Source organism: Panthera uncia (assembly GCF_023721935.1).
Source record: "Panthera uncia isolate 11264 chromosome A1 unlocalized genomic scaffold, Puncia_PCG_1.0 HiC_scaffold_17, whole genome shotgun sequence".
Taxonomy (NCBI): Eukaryota; Metazoa; Chordata; class Mammalia; order Carnivora; family Felidae; genus Panthera; species Panthera uncia.
Genome location: NW_026057577.1, coordinates 113,289,201 through 113,302,254, shown reverse-complemented (window position 1 = coordinate 113,302,254; position 13,054 = coordinate 113,289,201). Strand labels below are relative to the sequence as shown.

Below are 13,054 nucleotides of genomic sequence, written 5' to 3'. Positions count from 1 at the left end.
CAGATGTGTCCTAAAAACTGCCTGGGTCCTGGCTTTGTCAAAATAAAATAATATTAAAATTGTAAGGCACTTGGGGGAACATCTTGCCCCTTAAAAAAACCACTATGTAGTGAATCTTTCAATGAGGTATAAGATTGTTTTTAACAATTGAGTTTCCATAATCAATTGTTTGCACATATAGATTTTAATTTATTGTCAATCTGAGAAAAGGGCTGGGACAAGACAACCCTCCTCGTCTTGGCCACTAGACCTACCAAATTCTGTGTTAGGGACCTTGTGTCAGCCTGCACACACAGATTCTAAATGATCAGATTCCTACAGGCTCATTAATTACTAGCTTCATGTATTGTATACTGAACTAGAAGAAAAAATGATTTCCATTATACTGTTACAAATGGTTATAAATACCAAGGACCTATTACATGGCAAGTATTATGGCATGGCTTTACGTTTGTGATCTTTACTCTTGCCCTATCTCTGCAAGGCAAGCATTACCCCAAATTTCTCAGTGATGACACCAAGTTTTCTAGAGGTTCAATAATTTGCCTAAATACTTAATAGCAGCGAATATTTCATTTCATTTCATTTCATTTCATTTCATTTCATTTCATTTCATTTTGAGAGAGAGAGAGTGCAAGGGAGGGGTGGAAAGAGAGAGAGAGAGAGAGAGAGAGAGAGCGAGCACCCTAAGCAGGCTCCACACCAGCAACAGCAGCGTGGAGCTCGATGTGGGGCTCAAACTCACAAACTGTGAAATCATGATCTGAGCCAAAATCAAGAGTAACATGCTTAACCAACTGAGCCACTGGGTGCCCCAACAGGGAATATTTTACACCAATGCCACCATGATGCCAAAGTTCAGTCCATCCTACTGAAAAAAAAACAAAAACCAGAAAACTCTTTTACTACCTTTATCTGCCAGGAAGAAGGAAGATAAAGAGCTCTTTCTCATCTTTGTATTTCCAATTGTTATTTTCCTCTCTGGAGGGTGAGATCTATTATACTCTGAAATTTCTATATGCAGGATGTAACAGGATGAACTAACTATTTCTGACTGTAAGGGACATGGGTGCCTTACTCTGTGTGATTGGGATGAAAATTTGATTAAACAGGTTAACTGCAATTACTTTCTCATATACACGAACAGCATGTAAGTAAAAGAACAGCCTATAACTCTCCTTGACATCAGTTTTATTTTGACTCCACTGGGGCTGCCGGCTACAGGCCCAGTGGATAGGAATGAGAGCCCCAGACCCCAGTTCGAAGTGCTGATGTATGCTAATTATATGGTCTTCTTGAGGTGGGAATGAACCAAGGACTCAACAGAAGAAAATAGCTTTTCCTTCTGGCTAATAGATGAGAAGAGTCACCCCATCACTTCAAAGGTACCCATGTTCATCTGCCTACAGTGGGCTGTGGCCATCCATCTGCAATGTCACCGACTCGGCAGCCCATCCAGCCACATCTGGAAAAGTTAAGTGAGTTGCAGAGTTGACATGTGTTGGGAAATGCTTTCAGCACGGCATATTGACAACAGGCTAACACGCCTTTCCTCCCCCTATTTACATCAAACCTAGTATGTTATTTGAAAGTTAAAGCTTCAAGGTTTAGGTAAGTTCATGAAAACATGTACAGACAGATATGTACTACGGCTGATAGTAATTCTTTGAAAAGTAAGATGTGACAGACCCAGAAGAGTTAATAAGATCCACAAAAAGGGTGCCCTGTCCAGGAGAAGCTGGGGTGACCCATGATGGAACCAGCATGTATGTGCACCCTAAGAAAACAGATTGTTTTGAAACCCCTACCACACACTGCACAACTGTCTATCTCTTTTGCACAGAGTCTGAAAACCTTCTGAAGAATGGTTTTGTGCCCTGTCTGAAGGACAGCATGGCTACCCTAGAGACGGATCAGCAGCTCTTTGGATTGTCCTGAATGGTTTCAGTTTTCTATGTGTAAATTCCCAATAAGCCCGTCAAATCAAGGGCCATGTCTTAAGATTTTATTTATTTGTTTATTTTTGTGGCTTTGACAACCTTGAGCCCAACCACATGGAAGACACTTCATAGCAAATCCTTCTCGTCCTAATTTGGCCTGAGATAGGACAGCCCAGTACAGGGACAACAGTAGTAGAATGAAAATCTCGTGGCTGTTCTAATCATTCTCTTCTACAAGCTCCTCAGCTAAGGAGAAGACTCTCCTTAATTCTAAGCCTTCTTAAAAGCCTTCCCTCACCATATATCCATATATGCTTTCTATTGAAGTACTGCTTTTTTGAAAAAGTATCCTTTCTCCAAAGTCCATGGAATCCTCTTCTTGATTAAGCTTCTTGGAGAAATTGAGGAAAGAGATGTGTGGCTGGTCATAGGGGGCAAAGAAATTCCTTAGTCTTGTGGTAGAAGCTTTGGCCTATAGAGGTATTTCCATGGTGCATTTGGATCTTGTATTGGTCCCCCTTAAATCCCTTAGAACCTTGCTCAACCTCTGATTTCCCCAATTTCTCGTTGCCGCTCTGGGCCTCCTTCAGGAAAGCATCATCTGGAGAATCTTTGCCATGGCCTCCCTCACTGCCACTTGGCATTGGCCAGGCCATTTTCAGAGGTGAAAGCTCAGGTTGGGGGTTGGCAGATTACATCAACTCAAGAGAGGGAGGTGTGGTGAGAAGTCCAGTAAGGCAAGGCCTTCTGCTTTGCACAAATGCACTGTGAGAAGATTCTTTTCAGGAAAGCTCAATATGATCCACTTTAATTTTTTAGACAGCTGTGGGGAAGTACAGCAAACTGATGGGAGCAATGGTTGCATGAAGGCTTGGTCAGGCTCACTTGAGTGGAAGTGGCAGAAGGAGAATTCAAATCTGTATCTCCTAACACAGTTCACCAGGAGCTCTGCAGTGCCCTGTGGGCCCAACGGTCTGTGTGTGATGTCTTAGGGTCACATTGTGTGTTGGAGATGGGTCAGCTCATGGGATTTGGAGCAGCTAGCCTTTGTATAATTATTTTTATATTTAGTCTAAGGATAGGATTTTATTTGAAGAAAATGTTTCACAGCGGAAAAAAGTTTGTCTTCTCTACACCATGTTACCTCCAATCTTTTGCTATTTCTGATGGATACTGCTGAGATTTTAATATTTATTCTCCATAAGAAGAGCAGAGTGGTTCTAAGTATGGGCTCTGGGCAGACAGCCTGGGACTACTACTTATTATGTAACCTTGGACAACTTCAAAAACAGAAAATAGCGGTGGCTGGGTGGCTCAGTCGGTTGGGAGTCCGACTCTGACTTGATCTCAGCTCAGGGCCATGAGTTCAAGCCCTGTGTTGGGCTCCAAGCTGGGCATGAAGCCTACTTAAAAACAAACAAAAACCAGAAAACAAAAACAACAGTACAAAATGAAGAAGAAGAACACGTTATGCCACATAGGGCTGAAGAGTGAGAGAACGTATTTAGAGCACATAGTAAATACTCAATAAATATTTGCTACTATTATTGTTGTTATTTGAGGGACCCATGGTGAGGTCTGGCATCAGCTTCTGAACAGAACAACTGGCCTCAGCCTCATAATCCAAAAGCTTTAAATTCTTGGCTGAGATCAGTAAGCTGTTACCTTAAATAATGGTGTTCAGACAGAGGCCCCACGGTAGAATAAAGCCGGTGGTAATTCACCTCCGGAAAGGAGGAAGTTGCCACTTACTCAAGCCAGTGGTGGAGTCAGTGAGGGCCAGCAGCACTATTCTCTAACCATCAGGCAACTGCCGTCTTTGGATCTGTTGTAGCTGGCTCAGCCAAAAACCCGCATTTCAATTTTCACACTATCTGTAAACGTTGAATTTGAAAGGCTTTCCTATTTAATATCAAACAAGTGAGAAAAAAATCTCATCAGCTCATTAGTACTGTGCCAGACTTGCACAGGGATATGGCGGCGACTGGAACTCAGCTGCGTGGAGACCTCAGCAGGATTTCTCAAATGGCTGAATGGAGAGCAATACATCAGCCTACTGAAATCATGCCATTTGGTTTAAATATTAAAGTTCCTTTGAGGTTAACTAAGTATTAGAACCAGAAGGAAGGCAGGTTTACAATCTGTTAGCCTGGGCTCCACATGTTGTAACTGTCACAAACGTACCTCTCTTTTTGGCAAGAGGGGTCACTTGCAGCCCCATATCTCCTCAACTCCATTTATTGCTCAGAGCTAGACTTTTGGGGCACCTGGGGGGCTCAGTCAGTGGAGTGTCTGACTTCGGCTCAGATCATGATCTCACAGTTCATGAGTTCAAGCCCCACATCGGGCTCTCTGCAGTCAGTATAGAGCCTGCTTAGGATCCTCTGTCCCTCTCTCTCTCTCTCTCTCTCTCTCTCTCTGCCCCTCCCCTGTTCGTGCTCTCTCAAAAATAAACATTAAAAACAAAAACAAAAACAAGAGAACTGGACTTTCACATTCCCATCCACCTATGCCCAAGGCTGTTCAACCCACAGTCTAGACTGACAGACTGATAGAAATATGATGCAAGTCACAAATGTGAAGCACATATGTCATTTTAATATTCTAGCGGCCACACTAAAAAACAAAAATAAAATAAAAATAAACCACTGAAATGAATTTTAGTAATATATTTTGTCTAACCCAACTTATCCAAAATATTAACATTTCATGCTACCACTGTAAAAGTTATTAATGAAATATTTGACATTTTTTTCAGTACCAAGTTTTTGAAGTCTGGTGTGAGTTTTATACTTACAACCCACTTCAATCTGGACTAGCCACCTTTCAAGTGCTAAATGGCTCCTGTGTTGGACAGCGCAGGTCTAGACTAATTCTGCACACTGCACTATATCCTAAAGCGGCAGGCTGGCAGTGAAAACACCCAGCAGAGTCTGAGGAAGGTTCTCGGGAGACTAAGAATTGGGAGGACGCTGTGAAACAGAATCTGTCACTGCAGTTCCTTTTGAAGATTGTTTGTAATAACTTCTATAAACATCACTGGTTCTCTCTCCTTTGTTTCACAGTTTGGGGACCCAATTTATCTCTGATGGAGGAGAGTATTATTTTCTCAGCTGCAAATCATGTTAATTAGGCAGCCAATAGATAGGAATGTGGAGTAAACACCCCTAATACCTTTAATGCTTTGATGACTTTTCCAGCCCCATACTGTAGGTACTGTATTGAAGGGGGTAGCAGTCCCTGTCTCTCTGAAGAACAAACCGCTGCATACTTCAGGGAGGTGGGTCATGGACACATTCTAAGGGGGCGCATCTCAAAGTTCTGGTCTCTTGTCACTTGTTTTTCTGTGGCATTCAGATTATTGCATCATTTGGCCAGAGTAAGTGCAAAGGGGTCTTCGGAGACAAGAGAAGTTTGGGAGGCTCTTGTGGTGCACGGGGCCTTTGGCTAAAGCACAGATTTCCTTCCACGTGGGTCATTGTGCCAGACGCTTTTTCTGCTCTAATACCGCCCCCATCTTTAAGTTCTCGGGGCACTGGGTGCTTAACAGACTCTACTGGACCACGAGAGGGTCTGCCTTTCTATCCTAAAGTGGGAAGGAGAGGATTGTGAAATGGAGAGAAACTTGGAGCGGCAGAATGCTGACCGAATCCTGGGCAGCCAGGTGGTAGGGAAGAATACCTATGTCAGTTGAAGATCTAGGAATTGGTTTTCACAAAACCATAGTACTTTGTACCCACTGGAACATCTTCCTGTGGCCCAAGGGTAGGTGTGATGCAGTTTGACACCCGTTGACTCGGAGCACACTAAAACCTCACTCAAATTTTCTAATGGTTTTCTTCAGCGTCTTCAGTAGGACCCTGGTCCTCTCTCTCAGATCCAGATCCTCGTTCTGCTTGCCATGAGCATCTTTAGAGCTCAACAAGGATGACACAGCCACTTGGTACTCAGGGCCCCAAGACCACAGGGGACCCGTGAGCTTGCATTTCTGGGCATTGCCCGACCACAGCTTCAGGAAGAACACAGCTGATGTAGGTTAAGTTTCTCCTGGAAAAATAAACTTTCTTATTCTAATTCACCTTCACCACTGTTCACCCTCTTCTGCCTGCTCATGCCCACAAACACTTAAAGGCAGATGCTTGGAATATGGGGAGCCTACTAAAATACGGACGCCTGGGCCTTCCACTTATATTGTTATTCAGTAGCTCTAGGAGCAAAGCCCGGGAATCTGCATGCATACACGTACTCTGGGATATGTTTCTGCCCATGATCTACAGACCACACCCTCGGAAGCCCTGTTGGATGTCTGTTGGAGTAATGCTTTCAATGTCAAGAGTTCATGTCAATCTCCGTGTCTAATTTTTTTCATATACGTTCAAAAGATAGGATGATGATTTGGGGGTTATGTTCTGCCAAAGGAAATGTACCTGTGCATGTTTCCAATCCCCAGTAGACAACCAAATCAACAAAACGATCCTTTTTTTTTTTTTTTTTTCTTTTACAGAAGTTTCAGAGAACACCTTAAAGGGCAGCCAGACCTTGTTCTGGAGGAGCAATACTCATTACACCCAGGGAGCATCAGAGGGCTTGTCGTCCCCCATGGCCTCCTTCCAGGAATTCCTTATGCTTTTTACCATGTGACCCTGTTATCCTGGCCACAGTTACTGGGACTGAAGATGGCTGCCCTATTTGGGGTCGGCCATCCACGTGAGGGCAGTGACCGGCCTCAGAGGCGTGTCCCAGACTAGAGCAGGACAGGCAGAACTCCCTGGAGGAGCTTGCATGTGCCACCCGGGGAGGGAGTGGGTTAACTGCAGGCAGGTGGAGTAGAGCACACACACAGGGATGTTGCGGTAGCATCATCACAAGGCGCAACGCCAGACTGAGCGATCGCAGTCGCTCACAATGTACTGTGTGCGAGCTATGTTACAGTGATTGTAAGAGCTCACATGTATTAAGCATCTGCTACGTGGCGGGCAAGGTACCAAGCCTTTTATTTGCAGTATTTCATTTGATCCTTATAAAGACTTCATGGTTAAATGATATGAACTGTTAATATCCCCATTTTACAGATGCGTAAACTGAGTTTTGGAAAGGATGACAACTTGCCCAAGGCCGACAAATGTCAGTGCTGGAATTCAAGACCAGTTAATCTGTCTCAGAGCCTATATGTATACTGTGGGTAGGGCTAGTTGCACAATTTGCAGGGCCCAGTGCAAAATACAAATATGGGACCTCTTGTTCACAAAGCAGAAAAAAATGCCATTCATATAAAGCCTGTTCCTTTATTGCAAGGGCTTTATGTTGACTGGCCACAATGATTTGGATTTGTTAGCTAATGTCATTTTAAGTCAAGAAAAATTAAAAATTAAAATTATTATAAGGGCACCTGGGTGGCTCAGTTAAGTGTCTCACTCTTGGTTTCGGCTTTGATTTCAATGTTTGTGAGTTCAAGCCCTGAGTCGGGCTCCATGCTGGCAGTGTTGAGCTCGCTTGGGATTCTCTGTCTCTGTCTCTCTGCCCCTCCCCTGCTTGTTTTTTCTCTGTCTCTCAAAAAAAAAAAAATATATATAAAAATTGAAAATTTTATAGGGGCACCTGGGTAGCTCAGTAGGTTTAGCCTCTGACTTTGGTTCATGTCATGATCTCACAGTTTGTGGGTTCAAGCCCCACGTCGGGCTCTGTGCTGACAGCTCAGAGCCTGCAGCCTGAAGCCTGCTTCAGATTCTGTGTCTCCCCCTCTCTCTGCCCCTCCCCTGCTTGTGCACTCTGTCTCTCTCTTTTAAAAATAAATGAACATTAAAAAAACTTTAAAGGAATGGATTCTTGCCTACCTTATTTGTTGGTGGGGCTATTCACTCAATTCCTTGAGTGTGTTCAACGAAGCACTTTCTGGGTGGTTCTCAGACCTTTGGAATTCTTCTAGGGGCAGCAGGAAGGGAGAGGAGCAGCACCCTGCAGGACCTCCACTCACCCACCTGGATCATGGGGATTCACCCTGCCCACCTTTGGAGGCAGTCCAATCCGGTCTTCATTGTTCTGGACCATGGGGCTCTGGAGTGACAGGCAGGTAATAAAGATAAGGGGGCTGGTTTTAAACTTCTCATTTTGACCTTAGCCCCTCAGTTGGCCTTAATTGTTGTTTCCAATAACAAATGTTTTCCTATTTTCTTTCAACTTATCACATTTATTCTCCTATCATGTTACCTGCCACCACCCTAGAGCTCCCCTCTTCCCACCCAGCCCCGTCCCAGGTTACTTTTCGTAAATAACCGTTTTGATTATACTACTCTTCTTAAAAATATTCATTGGCTCCCCACTGACCACTACGTTTCATCCAAGTTCTTTATCTTGGCATTCAAGGCTCTCCCCAATCTGACCTCAACTTACCTTTCCATTTGTATTTTCATTCTTTCTGGGCAAGAGAGTAGCACATATAATCCTTGCCTCCTTTGTGCCTCAACTATGTCTTTTCTTCCTCCCCTCCTTCCATAATTACTGTCTATACAGTGGACTCATCACAAGTGCATGGTGTTTACTTATAAATCTTTCCTCTCCACAAAAACATATATGGTTGACCCTTGGACCACATGAACTTGAACTGTGAGGGTCCACTGATACATGGATTTTACATGTATGATACTGTACAATACTGTAAATGTATTTTTCTTCTTTATAGTTTGAGAGTGAGCACTTGAGTGAGTGAGGGAGGGGCAGAGAGAGAGGAAGAGAGAGAATCTCAAGCAGGCTCCACACTATCAGATGCAGGGCTCTAGATCATGAACCGTGAGGCATGAACTGAGCCAAAATCAAAAGTCAGGTACTTAACCAGCTGAGCCACCCAGGCACCCCTTATGATTTTAATAACATTTTTTTCTCTAGCTTACTTTAAGAATACAGTTTATATTACATATACAAATTTCTCAAGCTTTCTCTATTGTAAGGATAGTTTGTAATACATATAACATACAAAATACAATACATGTAACATACAAAAGCTTATGTTATGGGTAAGGCTTCCGGCCAATGCTAGGCTATTAATAGTTACATTTTTGGGGGACTCAAAAGTTGAACATGAAGTTTCGAAGTTTCGACTGTGAAGCGGTTGGTACCACTAACCTCTGGGTTGTTCAAGGGTCAACTGTGCAATGGATGTTGTGTATCTACCCTGTGGTCAACATCATGTAAGGAGCAAATGGGAAGTGTTTGAGTTAAGCAATTCAGCATACAGAATTAAACATGGTCACTTCTCCAGAAGGTGACTGACCAAAGCTGTTCTCTTTGTTTAAAGTCTAGCTAAGATCAAGTTACCACAAAGGCAAATTAAATAAGATTTTATTTATTTTTTCTTTAAAAAAAATTTTTTTTAACGTTTTATTTTATTTTTGAGACAGAGAGAGACAGAGCATGAAGGGGGGAGGGTCAGAGAGAGGGAGACACAGAATCTGAAACAGGCTCCAGGCTCTGAGCTGTCAGCACAGAGCCGGACGTGGGGCTCAAACTCACGGACCGCGAGATCATGACCTGAGCCGAAGTCGGCCGCTTAACCGGCTGAGCCACCCAGGCGCCCCAAGATTTTATTTTCTAATATTAAATCAGGATAAAGTCATTCAATTGCCCAGGTCCACAAGGTACTGGGCTCATAGGAATTGGCCTCTGGTCACTGGTGGGAGTTGTAAATTGGTACAGCTTGGGAGGGCAATTGTTGAACATGTTTTAAAAACCTTAAAAAGCGCTTATGCCTTTTGACCCTGTAATTCCACTTCAAAACCTGTAATTGTATGTATTCATTCTATGGAAATCATCAAGAAATGTGCATAAATATTCTTCTATGAAGACATTTATTTTCTGCAAGTTTATTTTTATTATTTGAGAGACAGAGAGGCAGAGAGAGAAACCCAAGTGGGCTCCATGCTGTCAGCACGGAGCCTGACATGGAGCTTGATCTCATGAACTGTGAGATCATGCAAGACCCGAGCGGATATCAAGAGTTGGATGCTTAACCAACTGAGCCACCCAGGCACCCCTACGGAGACATTTAAAACAGAAATCCAAATAAACAACAGGGAATGAGTTAGATAAGTGCTGGGAAGCCATTAAAAATGTTTTAGGAAGATATCCAATGACATGGAAAAATGCTCCTAATATATTAGTAATAACAAAAGCATGTCCTAAACCAGTAGGCATAGTATGACCCCAGTTTTGTAACATTACATATGAAAAGAGATGAAAAGGACAGACATCACAATTAATGTGATTCTTTTGGGGATTAGTTATTTTCTATTTTCTCCTTTAAATAATCTTTGCATTTTCCACGATGAACGTGTATCACTTTTACAATCATTCGTGACAAAGCTCATCTTTATGCACTCCCAGCCTTACGAAAAAAATGTGCTAGGCTTGAAACCCACGTCTCCTACTTGAAGTTGTTAGCCAGTCAGCAATATTCATGAAATATCCTGTATTAAGTGCTGTAAAGATTTAAAAAGGCAACAGAAGACACAGCACTGCCTTTGTGTGATTTTTAAGCTAATGATGACACAGAAAGTACTAGAAAGAATGAGCGACTTCTTTAGAAATAAACATAAAATTAAATAACAAGTATGTAGTCTTGAGTGATTTATCAGGTTATATTTTTAATTGGTTTTTAACTTTCTCTGTACATGTAGCTCAATGCCTTGCACATAATCTACATTTAATGTTTGAGTGAATATATAAATGAATGACCAGCTGAATGACAAAAGACAGAGACTATGGAGGTCTCTGTAAACACAGAGATTACCTGGTCTAGAAGGGCTCCATGACCAGGTGAGGACAGGCTTCCCAGTTGCTGTTGTAGCCATTCTGTAACTTCACTGGTTGTAAAATCTCACCACTTGTACCTTTCGACCTGCCTGATCTCTTGCAGAGTTTCCTACCTGAGAAATGCAGAAGGAGAGTTGCTTTCAACATGACTGGAATCACAGTTGTCACTCTTAGTTCCAGGTTTCCTGTGTGCCAAGCGTCAGAAGCACCTTACATGCATGATTTTTTTCTAACCTTCTCGATAACCCTTTGAAGTGGGTATATTGTCTCCACTGCGGACGAGAAACCGAAACACAACTAAATGATCTGTCCAGTGTCAGGTGACTAGCAAAGAGTGCAAACTCTAAACCAGTTCTGGTTGCTCCCAAACTGTGGAATCACTCATTGTGCTACAAACTTCCCGCTTGGAATTAGGACAGAAATTTTCAGTGGTGAGGAATATGCCAGACTGATACTTACTCTTCTCTTACTTCTTCTTGGTATGGCCTTTAATTTTAGCTATTCTGGTGAGTATGTAGTGCTACCTGGTGATAGCGCCTATTTTTTTTTTAAATTTTTTATCTATTTATTTTGAGAGAGAGTGCTAGCAGGAGGGGCAGAGAGAGAGAGAGAGAGAGAGAGAGAGAGAGAGAGACTCCCAAGCAGGCTCCACCCTCAGCTTGGAGCCAGACTCGGGACTCCATCTCATCACTGTGAGATCACGTCCTGAGCTCAAATCAAGAGTCAGATGTTTAACCGACTGAGCCACCCAGGCACCCCTGGCATCTATTTATATCAACCTATTAATAAAGTTATTGGCCGGTTGGATATCTTCCTTTGTGAAGTGCCTTCCATTAAGTTGATTGCTTTTTTCTTTTTACCGATTTGAGCAGCTCTGAATCTACTCTGGCAACAGACTTGGTTTTATATTACAGTGTCTCCTATTCTGTGGCTTCCCCCCCCACCCCCTTCACTTTCTTTTTTCCTTCTTTCTCTCTGTCAGAAACTTTTTCTTGGAGAAAATGCAGTTACATTCAGAGGCAGACAACAAGTTATTGTGAACGTCATCATCACTGGCTTCGACAGTTGTCACACACAGCCGGTCTTGTTTCATCTATACAAGTTCTTCTGTTCTCTACCTAATTATTTTGAAATAAGTCTCAAGCAGCCTAATATTTCACCCATAAACACCTTTGTGTCACCAATGGATAAGGGCTCCTTTCATACAAAATATACAACCACAATTCCATTATCACACCAAGGATTAGAGTATCCTAGTAATCAAGGATTACTTAATTCATAAAATATTCAGTAAGTGCTTAAATGCCTCCACTTATCCCAAATTTCACTCTTTTCATTTTGGTAGTTTGAATCAGACTCCAGATAAGGTCCACACTCTGCAATGGTTTGACAGAGCTCTTAAGACTTTTTTTTTTTTAAGTAGGCTCCATACCCATAGTGAGGCTTGAATTCACAACCCTGATATGAAGAGTCACCTGCTGTACTGACTGAACCAGGCAGATGCTCTGTAGGGCTCTTAAGAGGTTGTTAATCTATAGGCTTCCTTGTCCCATTTCTTCTTTCCTTCCTGCCATTTAAGAAACCAACTCATTTATCCAGTCAAGATTCCAATAATCTGGATTAAAATTTTTTTTTTTTTACATTTTATATTTGAGAGTGAGCGAGCGAATAGGGGAGGGGCAGAGACAGAGACAGAATCCGAAGCAGGCTCCAAGCTCCGAGCTGTCAGCACAGAGCCCAGTGTGGGCCTGAACCCCACGAGCAGTGAGATCATGACCTGAGCTGAAGTCAGACACAAGTGACTGAGCCACCCAGGTGACCCAGAACAATCTGGATTTTAATTACTGCAACTCTGCATGTTGTTTAACATACATCTCTGTTCCTGTGTTTTCTGCAAATTAGTACTTAGATCTAGAGGCTTGATCAGACTCAGGTTCAGTTTTTTTTTTTTTTTTTTTTTTTTTTTTTTTTTTTGGCAAGAGCACCTTGTAGGTGATTGTATACTTTAGTCAGGAAGCATATAATGCCTGGTTGTTTCCTTCTTTGGGATGTTAGTAGATGCTGATGATCATTGTCCAGATCCACGATTTCATTAGGGGAAGAGCTGCAAAGTATAAATTAAACCACACAGTTAATCTCTGGTATTATGTGACTTGATTGGATCCTGCTAGTTCACCTAAAAATTTGGGATGATTTGAAATTAACAAACAGAGTGGAAGGAATAGGGTTTGTTTCAGTTTATCTTGTGATCCTACCTGGAACCCAGGCCACTAAGCTGTAGGGGGATGGATGTGTTGCAGTTCTCTGAA

The 13,054-nt window shown here is 42.5% G+C and overlaps 1 protein-coding gene across 2 annotated transcripts in view; it reads right to left on the bottom strand.

The window, feature by feature from the left end:
• Positions 1–7,746: 7,746 nt before the first annotated feature.
• ARL15 (ADP ribosylation factor like GTPase 15) overlaps positions 7,747–13,054 on the bottom strand; it is a 409,306-nt gene continuing 403,998 nt past the window's right edge. Inside the window, exons 6-7 of one of the 2 annotated variants that reach the window (XR_007461467.1) lie at positions 10,723–10,858; positions 7,747–7,994 (exon numbers count right to left, since the gene is read on the bottom strand). The gene's annotated coding sequence lies outside the window, so the exon portion shown is untranslated. Of the gene's footprint in view, positions 7,995–8,154; positions 10,859–13,054 lie in introns of those variants that run through there. The other variant, XM_049648078.1, reaches the window with a different exon arrangement.